Source organism: Mobula birostris, chromosome 3 (genome assembly GCF_030028105.1).
Source record: "Mobula birostris isolate sMobBir1 chromosome 3, sMobBir1.hap1, whole genome shotgun sequence".
NCBI lineage: Eukaryota > Metazoa > Chordata > Chondrichthyes > Myliobatiformes > Myliobatidae > Mobula > Mobula birostris.
Genome location: NC_092372.1, coordinates 164309474 through 164320934, shown reverse-complemented (window position 1 = coordinate 164320934; position 11461 = coordinate 164309474). Strand labels below are relative to the sequence as shown.

At 42.6% G+C, this 11461-nt stretch overlaps 1 protein-coding gene across 1 annotated transcript in view; it reads left to right on the top strand.

The window, feature by feature from the left end:
• Positions 1-7354: 7354 nt before the first annotated feature.
• Positions 7355-11461, top strand: part of LOC140195385 (contactin-associated protein-like 2) — a 1890266-nt gene continuing 1886159 nt past the window's right edge. The window contains exon 1 of the mRNA XM_072253599.1: positions 7355-7421. The gene's annotated coding sequence lies outside the window, so the exon portion shown is untranslated. The remainder of the gene's footprint in view (positions 7422-11461) is intronic.

The window sequence follows — 11461 nt, the reverse complement described above, 5'->3', positions numbered from 1 at the left end:
GGTAGCCATGATGATGAGACACGAGAGACTGCAGATGCTGTTATCTGGAGCAAAGAAAAACAACTGCTGAGGGAGCTCAGCCGATTGAGCAGCATCTGTTGCGTGGGGTGGGGGGAGGGCGGGGAGCAACTGTTGACGTTTTAGGTTGGCACTCTGCATCAAAACTGACAGCGGAGAGGGAAAATAGTCAATAAAAGTGGGTGGGAAGTACATAAGAAATAGGAGCCGGAGTAGGCTATCTGGCACATTGATGATAGGTGGACTGAGGAAGAGTGAAGGATGGTGATGAGTGGATGGAGCTAGGTGGGGAAGGGGAAGGGGAAACAAGAAACAGCTGGGTGACTGATGGAAGAGGAGAGCATGAGTTGGGGTGGGGGAATAGGTTGGGGCAAGGGATAGAGGTGAAGTCATCTGCTGGAGGGTGATAGGTTGCGACACAAAGGCTACAAGTGGGAATCTGGTAAGTAAGGGAAGTGATAATGTGGACCTTGGAGAGGTGAAGGGCTGATGGAACCAGATGGAGAAGGGATCTGATGGGTGACGTGTTTGGATAGTAGACGGCTGGAACCAGGACAGGGTAGTGGAGCCCTGGAGAAGGGATCTGATGGGTGATGTGTTTGGATAGTAGGTGGCTGGAATCAGGACAGGGTAGTGGAGCCCTGGAGAAGGGATCTGACGGGTGAAGTGTTTGGATAGTAGGCGGCTGGAACCAGGACAGGGTAGTGGAGCCCTGGAGAAGGAATTTGAGAATTGAGAGGACTTTAGGTGGATCAGATAGGTTGGGGAATGGAAAAATAATGCCTCCCATTATTACCTTCTTTACTTATTAGATTCCAGAAGTTGCGTCACCACTTATCACCTTTCAGCTGCTGTCTCCATCTTCAGCCTTCTTGCCCATCACCTGACCTCACTGGGTCGCATCTGTCATATTTTTCAACAGTTTTCAATAGGTACATTTAATGTCAGGGAAATGTATACAATATACATCCTGAAATTCTTCTTCTTCCCTAACATCCACGAAAACAGAGGAGTGCCCCAAAGAATCAATGACAGTAAGATGTTAGAATTCCAAAGCCCCCCCAGCTCCCCCTCCCACACATAAGCAACAGCAAAGCAATGACCCCCCCCCACCAGCAGGAAAGCATCAGCACCGCCCACTGACCACTCAAGCATGCAGCAAAGCATCAATAAAGACACAGACTTGCAGTACCCCAAAGACTCCTCGATCACCCGGTAATTCAACATACCACAGACTCACTTTCTCTCTCTCCCTAATAAGGAAAAAGAAATGTTCCCATTTCACAGTGAGAAGGGAGACATGACAAAGCAATTCGCTGATTTATGGTGTTAAAAGTCTGTTGTGTTGCTTCTTCCGGGCTCCGTCACTTACACCTATCACTCAGCTTAACCCTTCTCCAATCCCCTCCCGCACCTGCTTCCATATGCCCATCCTCTTTGCTTCACCTATCACTCTGTTGTTGGCTTAATGTAGAAACCGCTTTGCCCGTGGCCACAAGAAACTGCAGAGTTGTGGTACAGCTCAGTGCATCATGGGAGCCAGCCTCTCCTCTATGGACTCTGTCCATGCTTCTCACTGCAGTTAGCATAATCTAAGAGTCTACCCACCCTGAGCGTTCTCTCTTCTTCCTCCTCCTCCTATTGAAGATACAAAAGCCTGAATGAACGTACCACCTTGCTGAAAGACAGCTTCAATTTTTCAATTCGACCATTAAAAGACAATTGGACAGTCCCCTTGTACAATGGGATGGACCCTTGACCTCACAACCTTCCTCATTATTCAAAGTTTGAAGTTCAAATTCAATTTATTATCTCAGTAGCTGTACCATATACAACCTAGAAGTTGATTTTCTTGCAGCCACCCACAGGAGAACAAAGAAATACAATTGAGTCCACAAAAAGCAGACAGGCAGACATCCAATGTGCAAAAGAGGACAAATCATGCAATTACTAAAAGCAAGGAAACAAACAATACTGAGAACACGAGCTTCAGAGACCCTGAAAGTGAGTCTACAGGCTGTGGAGTCAGTTCAGTGTCGAAGTGAGTGAAGCCAGTCTAGGACCATGATGGCCACAGGGCAACAACTGTTCCTGAATCTTGTGCCTACACACACTCTTGTCTTGCACTTTCCATGTAGCTGAATCACTCTAATCTGCATTTTGGTATTGTACATTGTATATTCAGTGTATACATATGATACAATATAATCTGTAAGGATAGTATGAAAAGCAACAATCTTCACTGTACCTTGGTACCCGTGACAATAAAACTGATTTGGTTTACAAATTTACCCCTCACCTCTCTGCACTGGTTATTTTCCCTCTCCACTCTCAGTCTTGATCTGAAACATCGTCAATTCCTTTTCCCTCACAGATGATGCTCGACCCGAGTTCCTTCAGCAGTTCGATTTTTTGAGCCATAACGATGAATCTTTCACACAACCGCATTTCTTACTCACTGAGACATCTATTTTGCTAAGATTTAAGAAAAATCTACTGAAATATCTGCCTCTGCATGCCTACTACCTTACATTTTTTATCTTCTTTGCTTGGCCACTGTAGCCAACCCAATCCTTCTGTAAAAACTATTGTTATAGATTTTACTTAAGTTTAGAGCATGGGCTTCACACCAAATTTCTCATCTTAAAACTAAATTCAAAATTTAGATAGATTACCCCACATAGAATGCAGGAAAAATTTTATGTCATGGCGTGGTAGTTCCTTAAAATTATACTAATGACAATTAATTGCAATTTAATACAAATATTGCTGAAGTGAAATAAACTGATGTCGTATTGCAGTTACTGGAAACTGCAAAGTCTGAGACTCATGAGACAAAAAATATTGTTGCTTTTAGAAAATAATATTTTCTCAATTTTGTGTTATTAACATTAAGTTAAATTTGCTTGTCCAGACAACTTTAGGAAAAGAATTAGACTATTCAAGCCATCAAGTGTTCTTTGCCATTCATTCATAGCTGACTTTTTCTTCAATCCTTTTTTAACACCTTCTCCCTGTAAACTCTAACCCCCCTTACCGACCAAAAACCTATCAGTTTCTGCCTTAAATTCACCCAATGTGTTGGCATTCACAGTCTTCTATTGTCATGAATTCTATGGGTTCACCCTCCTTTAGCTGAAGAAACTACTGGTCATCTCAGTTCAAAAGGAGCTTTACTCAGATGTGAGATGCTCAGATCCCAAGCCAGAGGTGTCAAACCTTTTTGAGAGTGTATGCTGAAATTTGTGATAATCTAAAAAAAAACTCCCTCTAATTTGCCATGGTAATTTTCAGTAGAGATTATCATTGATTACTGAATTAGTAAAAATACCTATGGACTTTTCAAGGGAGAGTGATGAGCTCTCCTGCTTAGTTATGTATATTTATTATTTTACTATAAATAAAAATGTAACAGAGACAGATTGAAATAAATGAAGCATTTTAGAAAACCTGTTCAAAAATTATTAATATTAATGTTTTTACCAACGCAACTGAAAATTAACATAATTTCCAAGTAATATTGTCACGTAACTGTTTGCTATCCAAATACTGATGTGTGAACCAGGATAGTGAAGATTTCAAAACTTATCATCCAATGTCATGTGTTTTCACAACTCTCTACTTGACACTAAGACGGCATGAGACATTTCCTCTGAAAACATCCCACTGCTCTCAGGTTGTAAAAAAAAACATTTGCTGCTTCACTTGGCAGTCAAGATAATCATTAAGAATCTTGTAAATATGGGTGGGGTTTAAAGAATTGAGGGGCAGGAATGCATGCTCTGTACTAACAAAAATTTTGCACATGCCACCTTGGGCATGAGAGCCATAGGACCACCCAGCCTGTCCTAGGCTTGGCTACTGATAGAAACATTCCCTCCATGTCCACTCTCTCAGGACTTTTTCGGAACTAGTAGATTTCAATGAGACACTCTTCTTATTCTTAACTCCATTGTGTACAGGCCCAGAGCCATCAAACGCTCTTCTGTATTCATCTTTTTGCTCCCAGGATCACTCTTGCGAACTTCCTCACAAACAAAGAGAAAATCTGCAGGTGCTGGAAATTTGACCAACACACACAAAATGCTGGAGGAACTCAGCAGGACAGGCAGCATCTGTAGAAAAAAAGTACAGTCAACATTTCGGGCTGAAACTCTTCTCGCCGACTGTACGTTTTTCCAGAGATGCTGCCTAGCCTGCTGAGTTCGTCCAGCATTTTGTGTTTGTGTGTTGCGAACTTCCTGTTGACCATCTCCAGGGTCTGCAAATCTTTCCTTTAATATGGGGCCCAAAATTGCTTTCAATATTCCAACTTCAAACATTCCAAATTCATTAGATTAAAAGATTAAAAATTTACTTCATTTGTCACATGCACATCAAAACATACAGTGAAATGCATCGTTTGTCAAATCAAATTAGTGACGATTATACTGGGCAGCCCGCAAGTGTCATCAAGCTTCTGGCACGAACAAAATATGCCCCAATTTACTAACCTTAACCATACATCTTTGAAATGTGGGAGGAAATACATGTCATCATGGGGAGAATATACAAATGCCTTACAGACAGTGGCAGGAATCAGACCACGATCTTAGTCCTGATGTTAGTCCTGACGAAGGGTCTCGGCCTGAAACGTCGACTGCACCTCTTCCTAGAGATGCTGCCTGGCCTGCTGCGTTCACCAGCAACTTTTATGTGTGTTGCACGATCTTAGAGTCAGTATTACGACTAATTCATTGTGTTTGCAGATGTGTGGGCGGTGTACAAAGGATAGAAAGCAAAATAATTGCAACCCAAAAATTTATGCTCTAGAATTTAAAAGAGTACTCGCAAAACCTTCACAAAACAAAATGCTGGAGCAACTCAGCAAGTCAGGCAGCATCTATGGAGGGGAATGAACAGTTAAAGTTACCTCACAGAAGGATGAGAAAATAAAGGCTGGCACATTCTGAGCTTTCTATAAGTGAAGGAACAGGAACAGGATTGGGTGATTCAGTCCTTTCCGTCTGTTCCAGCTACCACATAAGGCAGAGCTGAGGTAACTCTGTTGACTCACTTTCTTCTGGGTATGGGGGTGGGTTGAGATAAAGTATATGTGAGTATAGTGTTGGGTAGTGGAGGAGAGATGGTGAACAGTTTTAAAATGTTCACTGCATGTAGGCATTATTCTTATTTTGGGAAATACTCCAGCCAAGTAAAATGGATTGAGTGCATCACATTGAATTCCTTTGTCATTTACAACACCTCTATTTGATTACCATCAACTTTCTAAACTTGGGATTGGAATTGATGAAAGTTATATTGCCGGAGAATAATGCATGATATATTAGGCAACACAATGACAAGAGTGAAATGAGGGAGAAAGAAATTATATTCTCAAAACTAGGATTCAAATCATATAGAATATTTATCCATAAATCAATTTAGTTGTCACAAAATAGATGAGGAGGCTGCAAGCAAGTACTGGCTGTAAATGACGTCATCAATGAGCCAAGGGCATCTCTAGTCATTTATTGAAACCAAAACAGGAAAGTTTGAATTATTCTCATAAACTATGAAGAATGGTCCATTTCAAAAATGTATTATACTGAAGTTTGTGAAAATGGCTTGGCTTTGCTCTCTTACAAGTTGAACAAAAGCTATCACTATCTAAGAAAGTATAATATTTATCAAGAAAAAGGAAATTATGTAAATCTTGTTGACAAGGATGTCATTACCTGGTGTAGTTTGTTTTGGAGTGCTGGTTCTAAACTTTTCCAAAGATAAAAGTTCCTTGACAAATATTTTCCCGTGAATTTGTCTGTTACTACAGCTGCAAAAGTGCTTATACACTATGAGCATTTTTGCTGACGTTTTATTATTTCCTGAAAACACATAAACAGGGTGCTGTAAAGAAGACATATAATATATAAGATAATATAATTTATAAGACATATAATATATAAGAAACACTGCCCCTTACAAGTCAAAGAGGCTCGATGCCTCATCAAATTCAGTAGATCAGAAGAAGGGAATGCTTCACCTCTTCAGATTCACAGTTCCCCTGGTTAAAATTGGATGTTTCGTACTTTCTCAATTTATAGGCACGTTGAGATGTCGACTTTGAAAATCACTGAAGAATTCCTATATTCACATACAATGTTTTTAAAGCGAAAGCTTGAATTCGATCAATGCTGTCCTATTTGATAGCATTGTCCCGAGAAACTTGCAAATCCGTGAGATTGGTAATGCCAGCAATATTTTTCGGTTTACCTCAAATCAACGCTGCTGTAAACGTCTATCGGCTTCGCAGCACTTTCATAAATGCGTATGTGTCAATGTGAAAGACGTGTAAATATCTAGATCATGGTCAAGATTTTGCTTCTCCTGCATACTTACGTTACATTGCATTTTGCTCAGCGTTCAAAGGGGCACCTTAAATTTGTCACTCTTCACCGTATATTGCTCCTGTAGATACGGAATAGTTTCTTCCAGTGGAGCAATGCGTATAGCAACGCGACATTTATTTTGTTTTTATTTACACGCATCAGAAATGTTGAATGGGTACTTTTCTTTCTAGCTGGACTTTATCCTTTTTCTCGTTAGTCAGTAATTGCGGTCCCTCTGCTCCTGGTGTGCGCAACCTGCGCGTACCAACGAAGTCGATGCAGTAGATACTGCGGTCAAATTTTAATCAGCAGACAACAGGGCGGGAGATAAGACCGCACGGACATCTGGCAGCGTGCGGCAGCAGCGGCACTCCGCTTTCAGCCCTTTAGAGGAGCGGCTTGGAGGATGGTGCCATCTGCAGCCCGGGGGGGGGGAGGCGGGGATGGACCAAGCAAAAGCCGTTCTATATCGCCCCACCTCCCTACTTCCTCGTCACCTTGCACCTGGCAACGCGGCTTTCTGTGGAGCGGGATCGGGAAGATCCGCGCAACCGCGACTGAGCATCGCAGGCTGCGGGAACAGATTGAAGAGGCCGGTGTGCGAGTACTCCCCCTCCGGTGGCGCTGTTGCTTCGCCCGGCGAAGTGGGCGGGGGCTGAGCGCGCGGCAGACCCGTGCCCTGGGAGGGAGGGAGGGAGGAGGAGAGAGGAGAGAGAGTGCAAGTGCGAGCTGCACACAGCCCTGGCAACAGCTCGGTGCACACCAGGCTGACAGTGAGAGAGAGCGCTGCCGGTAGCATCGGGCTCCTGCTCCACTTAGCCAATCCCCTACATTGACAATTGGCTCCGGTATAAAGCGGCTGGAAGGGAACGAAGCGGCTATCATTATCTATTTCTTGCACCCCCTTTCCCCCCCTATTTTGTAACCAGCTGTGAATGAACTGGACGATGTTTGGGTTCCTTCTGCGCAGGATAACAGCGCTCTTCTGGATTTGCATCAGCAGCGGCAACACCAGTGTGGGACTGGCAGCATCGCGTAAGTAGAGAGCATCATCGGCAACAGCAGTTATGTGAAGCGCAGGCGGACACTAAGAGTCCCAGAGTCGAGTGTACAGTAGATTCCGGCATGCTTTCCGATGGGGAGCTGGCAGGGCTTTGCCATCATTTCCCAAGCTCTGCGGTATCGTGCAATACGAAGTGCTGAAACTGCAATCTTCCTCCCTCTCGGAAAAAGCCTGCCTGGAATGGAGCAACCGAGTCTGTAGATCGATGCAGGCATCTATCTTGCTTATTTTTAAAAACTATAATTTTGATATCGTGCTTTATAGTTCCTGTTTATTTGATGTAGCGGACGAAATGGCACAAAATATGGTTCTGGCCCGTTGCAACACTTAGTATTTAGGCTAGCCTGCTATGATAAATGAGTGGGACTGGTACCATTATTGTCAGAATATATATGCACGTTTTGCAGATATGTCACCTATTGTGACTTAGAGAACCTACTTGACTCAGCGTTTTAAGTAACGTCGCGTGGCTGTATAATATAATATGTGATTGGTGAGGTAAAATATGAAGTATCTCTTCACGGAACTCTGATTAAATTGGTTCGTCCGTCATTTGGGATCACAAGTGCTAGAAAGTCGGAAGTGGTACTTTTTAACTTGCTTCATTTTAAAGTACTAAAACCATTCTATATACTTTTGCAACTCATTATAAATTGGGAAATTTAAAAGTCATACGTGTTGAAATGCTTTAATGGTTACTTAATATAAATCGCAGTTTCACCATGTAATAATGTAGCAAGATAAAGCTTGATACTTAATGCCACTGTCAGCAGGTACTACTGTACATCCTGTTTTCTGAATGGAGCGCATTGGGTGCTCAGTTTGGTAACGTGTATACTCAATGGGCAGTTTTGCTCAGTTCCCTGTATGCCTGGGTTGACTCCGGCTTTAAGTATAAAGCTCCGTCTAAGTTTAATGGTTTCAACATACCGGGGACTGTTCAGGTCAGGGGCTTCACATCTCCAATAACATAGCTTTGGAACCGAGTTAAACTGAGTATACTGACCTCCTAACTCGCGGATTGCCTGGTCTCCACTGGTTCGCATGGCAGCTTTAACTTTTAGAGATGCATGGGAAAGATGGCGCATTTCAAGGTGTCAAAAAACGCTCAGCCCAAATACTATATATTCCTGTTCTCTGGCACGATGGCATGGTGGGGGGGGGGGGGGGGCAGGTGAAGAAGCGTTTACTCACCTGGAAGTGTTTAGCTGTTAACAAATACCACATGGTTTTCGGAATCTAATGAAATAGTTTTATTTAAAAACAGATTTTTCTTTCCAAGTTAGGAGCGGCAAACAGTTAAGATAGCAAACATATTAAATCAACAAAACACTGAAAACATTGTTTATATTTTCACGTGTATTTCTGATATTCTGATGATGTAAATGCATTATCATTTTTGTCAGAGATAGGAATTAAGATATTTAATTGGAAAATTTAAGTATCCAGTTCCCAGCTTTTTCAGATCTTCAACTGCTGTCTCTGCCATATAAAGGATCAGCCTTAAAACTAGAATCAGAATCACTGGCATATGTTGTGCAATGTGTTGTTTTGTGGCAGCAGTATATTGCAATACATAATAATAGAACTATCAATAGCAATACAATATGCATTGTATTATTACAGTCGTGTGTGTTTCCTGGATTTTCACTTCCTGTAGTCCACAAACAATTCCTTAGTCTTACTGATTTTGGGTGCAAGGTTGTTGCTGCGACACCATTCAACCAGCTGATCCAGCTCGCGCCTGTATGGTATTATAGAAGTACTGTAGTGCAAAAAGAAAGGACATAGTACTGAGGTGGTGTTCGTAGGTTTGTTGTCAATCCAGAGATCTGATGTTATGAGAAGAGGGCATGTTCTGGATGGTGGGGGTTCTTAAAGATAGATGCCACATTTTTGAGGCATCAACTTTTTGAAGGTGTCTTGGATGCTTGGGAGGCTAGTGCCCATGAAGGAGCAAGCTGAGTTTACAACTTTCTACAGGAATATATAGTATTTAGGCGCCTTTTTCTAATCCTGTGGAATGGCCCCTCCATAACAGACAGTGATGCAGCCATTTAGAATGCTCTCCACGGGACATTTGTGAGTGTCTTTAGTAACATACCAATTCTCCGAAAGTGCCTTCTTTGTAACTCCAACAATATGATAGGCCCAGAATAGATCCTCAGAGATGTTGACACCCTGGAACTTGAAACTGTGCACCCTTTGTGCCGTCGGCAAATTTATAATGCTGTTTGAGCTGTGCCTAGCCAGACAGCTGTGGGTATAGAGAGATCAGAGCAGTAGCCTAAGCCAGCATCGGTAAAGGTGAACCAGTATTGATTGTCAGTAAGGAGATGTTACTTGCAATCTGCACTCACTGCGGTCTCCTGGTGAGGAAGCCAAGGATCCAGTTGGAAAGAGAGTTAGAAGACCAGGTTTTTGACGACACAAAGGTTGGTGGTGTTGTGGATAGTGCAGAGGATTGTCGAAGATTGCAGAGAGACATTGATAGGATGCAGAAGTGGGCTGAGAGTGGCAGATGGTGTTCAACCCGGAGAAGTGTGAGGTGGTACACTTTGGAAGGACAAACTCCAAGGCAGAGTACAAAGTAAATGGCAGGATACTTGGAAGTGTGGAGGAGCAGAGGGACCTGGGGGTACATGTCCAGAGATAACTGAAAGTTGCTTCACAGGTAGATAGGGTAGTTAAGAAAGCTGCTATGCGGACCAGTGGAGTTATTTCTACTTTAAAATAACTCTTCCCTAGGGCACCACTGCTCAATACAAGGGGACATGGCTTTAAGATAAGGGATGGGAAGTTCAAGGGAGATATTAGAGGAAGGTTTTTTACTCAGAGAGTGGTTGGTGCGTGGAATGCACCACCTGCGTCAGTGGTAGAGGCAGATACACTAGTGAAGTTTAAGAGATGACTAGACAGGTACATGGAGGAATTTAAGGTGGAGGGTTACATGGGAGGCAGGGTTTGAGGGTCGGCACAACATTGTGGGTTGAAGCGCCTGTACTGTTCTATGTTTTGGAGCTTGTTGATAGAACTGGGGGTATAATTGTGTTGAACACTGAGTCGTAATCAACAAACAGCAGCCTGACATAAGTATTACTATTGTTCAGGTGATCCAAGGATGAGAAGAGAGCCAGTGAGATTGCATCTGCTGTAGATCTATTGTGGTGATAGGCAAATTGCAGCGGGTCCAGGTCCTTGCTTAGGGAGGAGTTGATTCTAGCCATGACCAAGCTCTCAAAGCATTTTATCACTGTAGACATGAGTGCCACTGGGCAACAGTCATTGAGGCAGCTCATCCTGCTCTCTTTTGAACTGATATGATCCTCACCCTTTTGAAACATGTCGGAAGCTCCCAACTGCAACGGGAAGAGATTGCAGATGTCTTTGAACACTCCCCTCAGTTGGTTGGCACAGGTTTTTAGAGATTGTACCAGCTTCACAATCAGAGCCCTACACCCTTTGAGGGTCCATCCTCTTGAAAAATGTTCTGACATCAGCCAACAGGACAGAGACCACAGGGTCACCAAATGCTGTATGGAGACACACAGGTGCAGACCTAACTTTTGTGTGAAATTTTAAGTAAGGGTTGCTAACTGTTGGATTTGAAAACACAGAATAGTGCAGAATTGGTTACCAATTGGAATTGGTAACTTTCAACTTTAAATTTTAATGGAAGGAAAGTGGTATTAACCAGAGAAAATCTCACGTCCTAATTCTGTAAAACTAAAATAAAACTTACTGGCCATGAAAGCGTGCAATTTTGATATCTACATTAATGCATTCGCATTCACAATATTGATGGATGTAAAGCCCAAGGCAAAAAGGAGAATTATTCTTGCAGTGTTTTTCATAGATCAGTTTCGGCTTTATTTAAGTTTCATTCTCCTGCCTTGATGCTTAGATGCATTTTGACCATTTTTTTTTCCTGCTTAGCTACTGTTCGAAAACCATTAGCATTCCCAGGAGTATTTCAGCAAAGGCGCTTGATCGAGGTAGCTTAGTGGAGAGA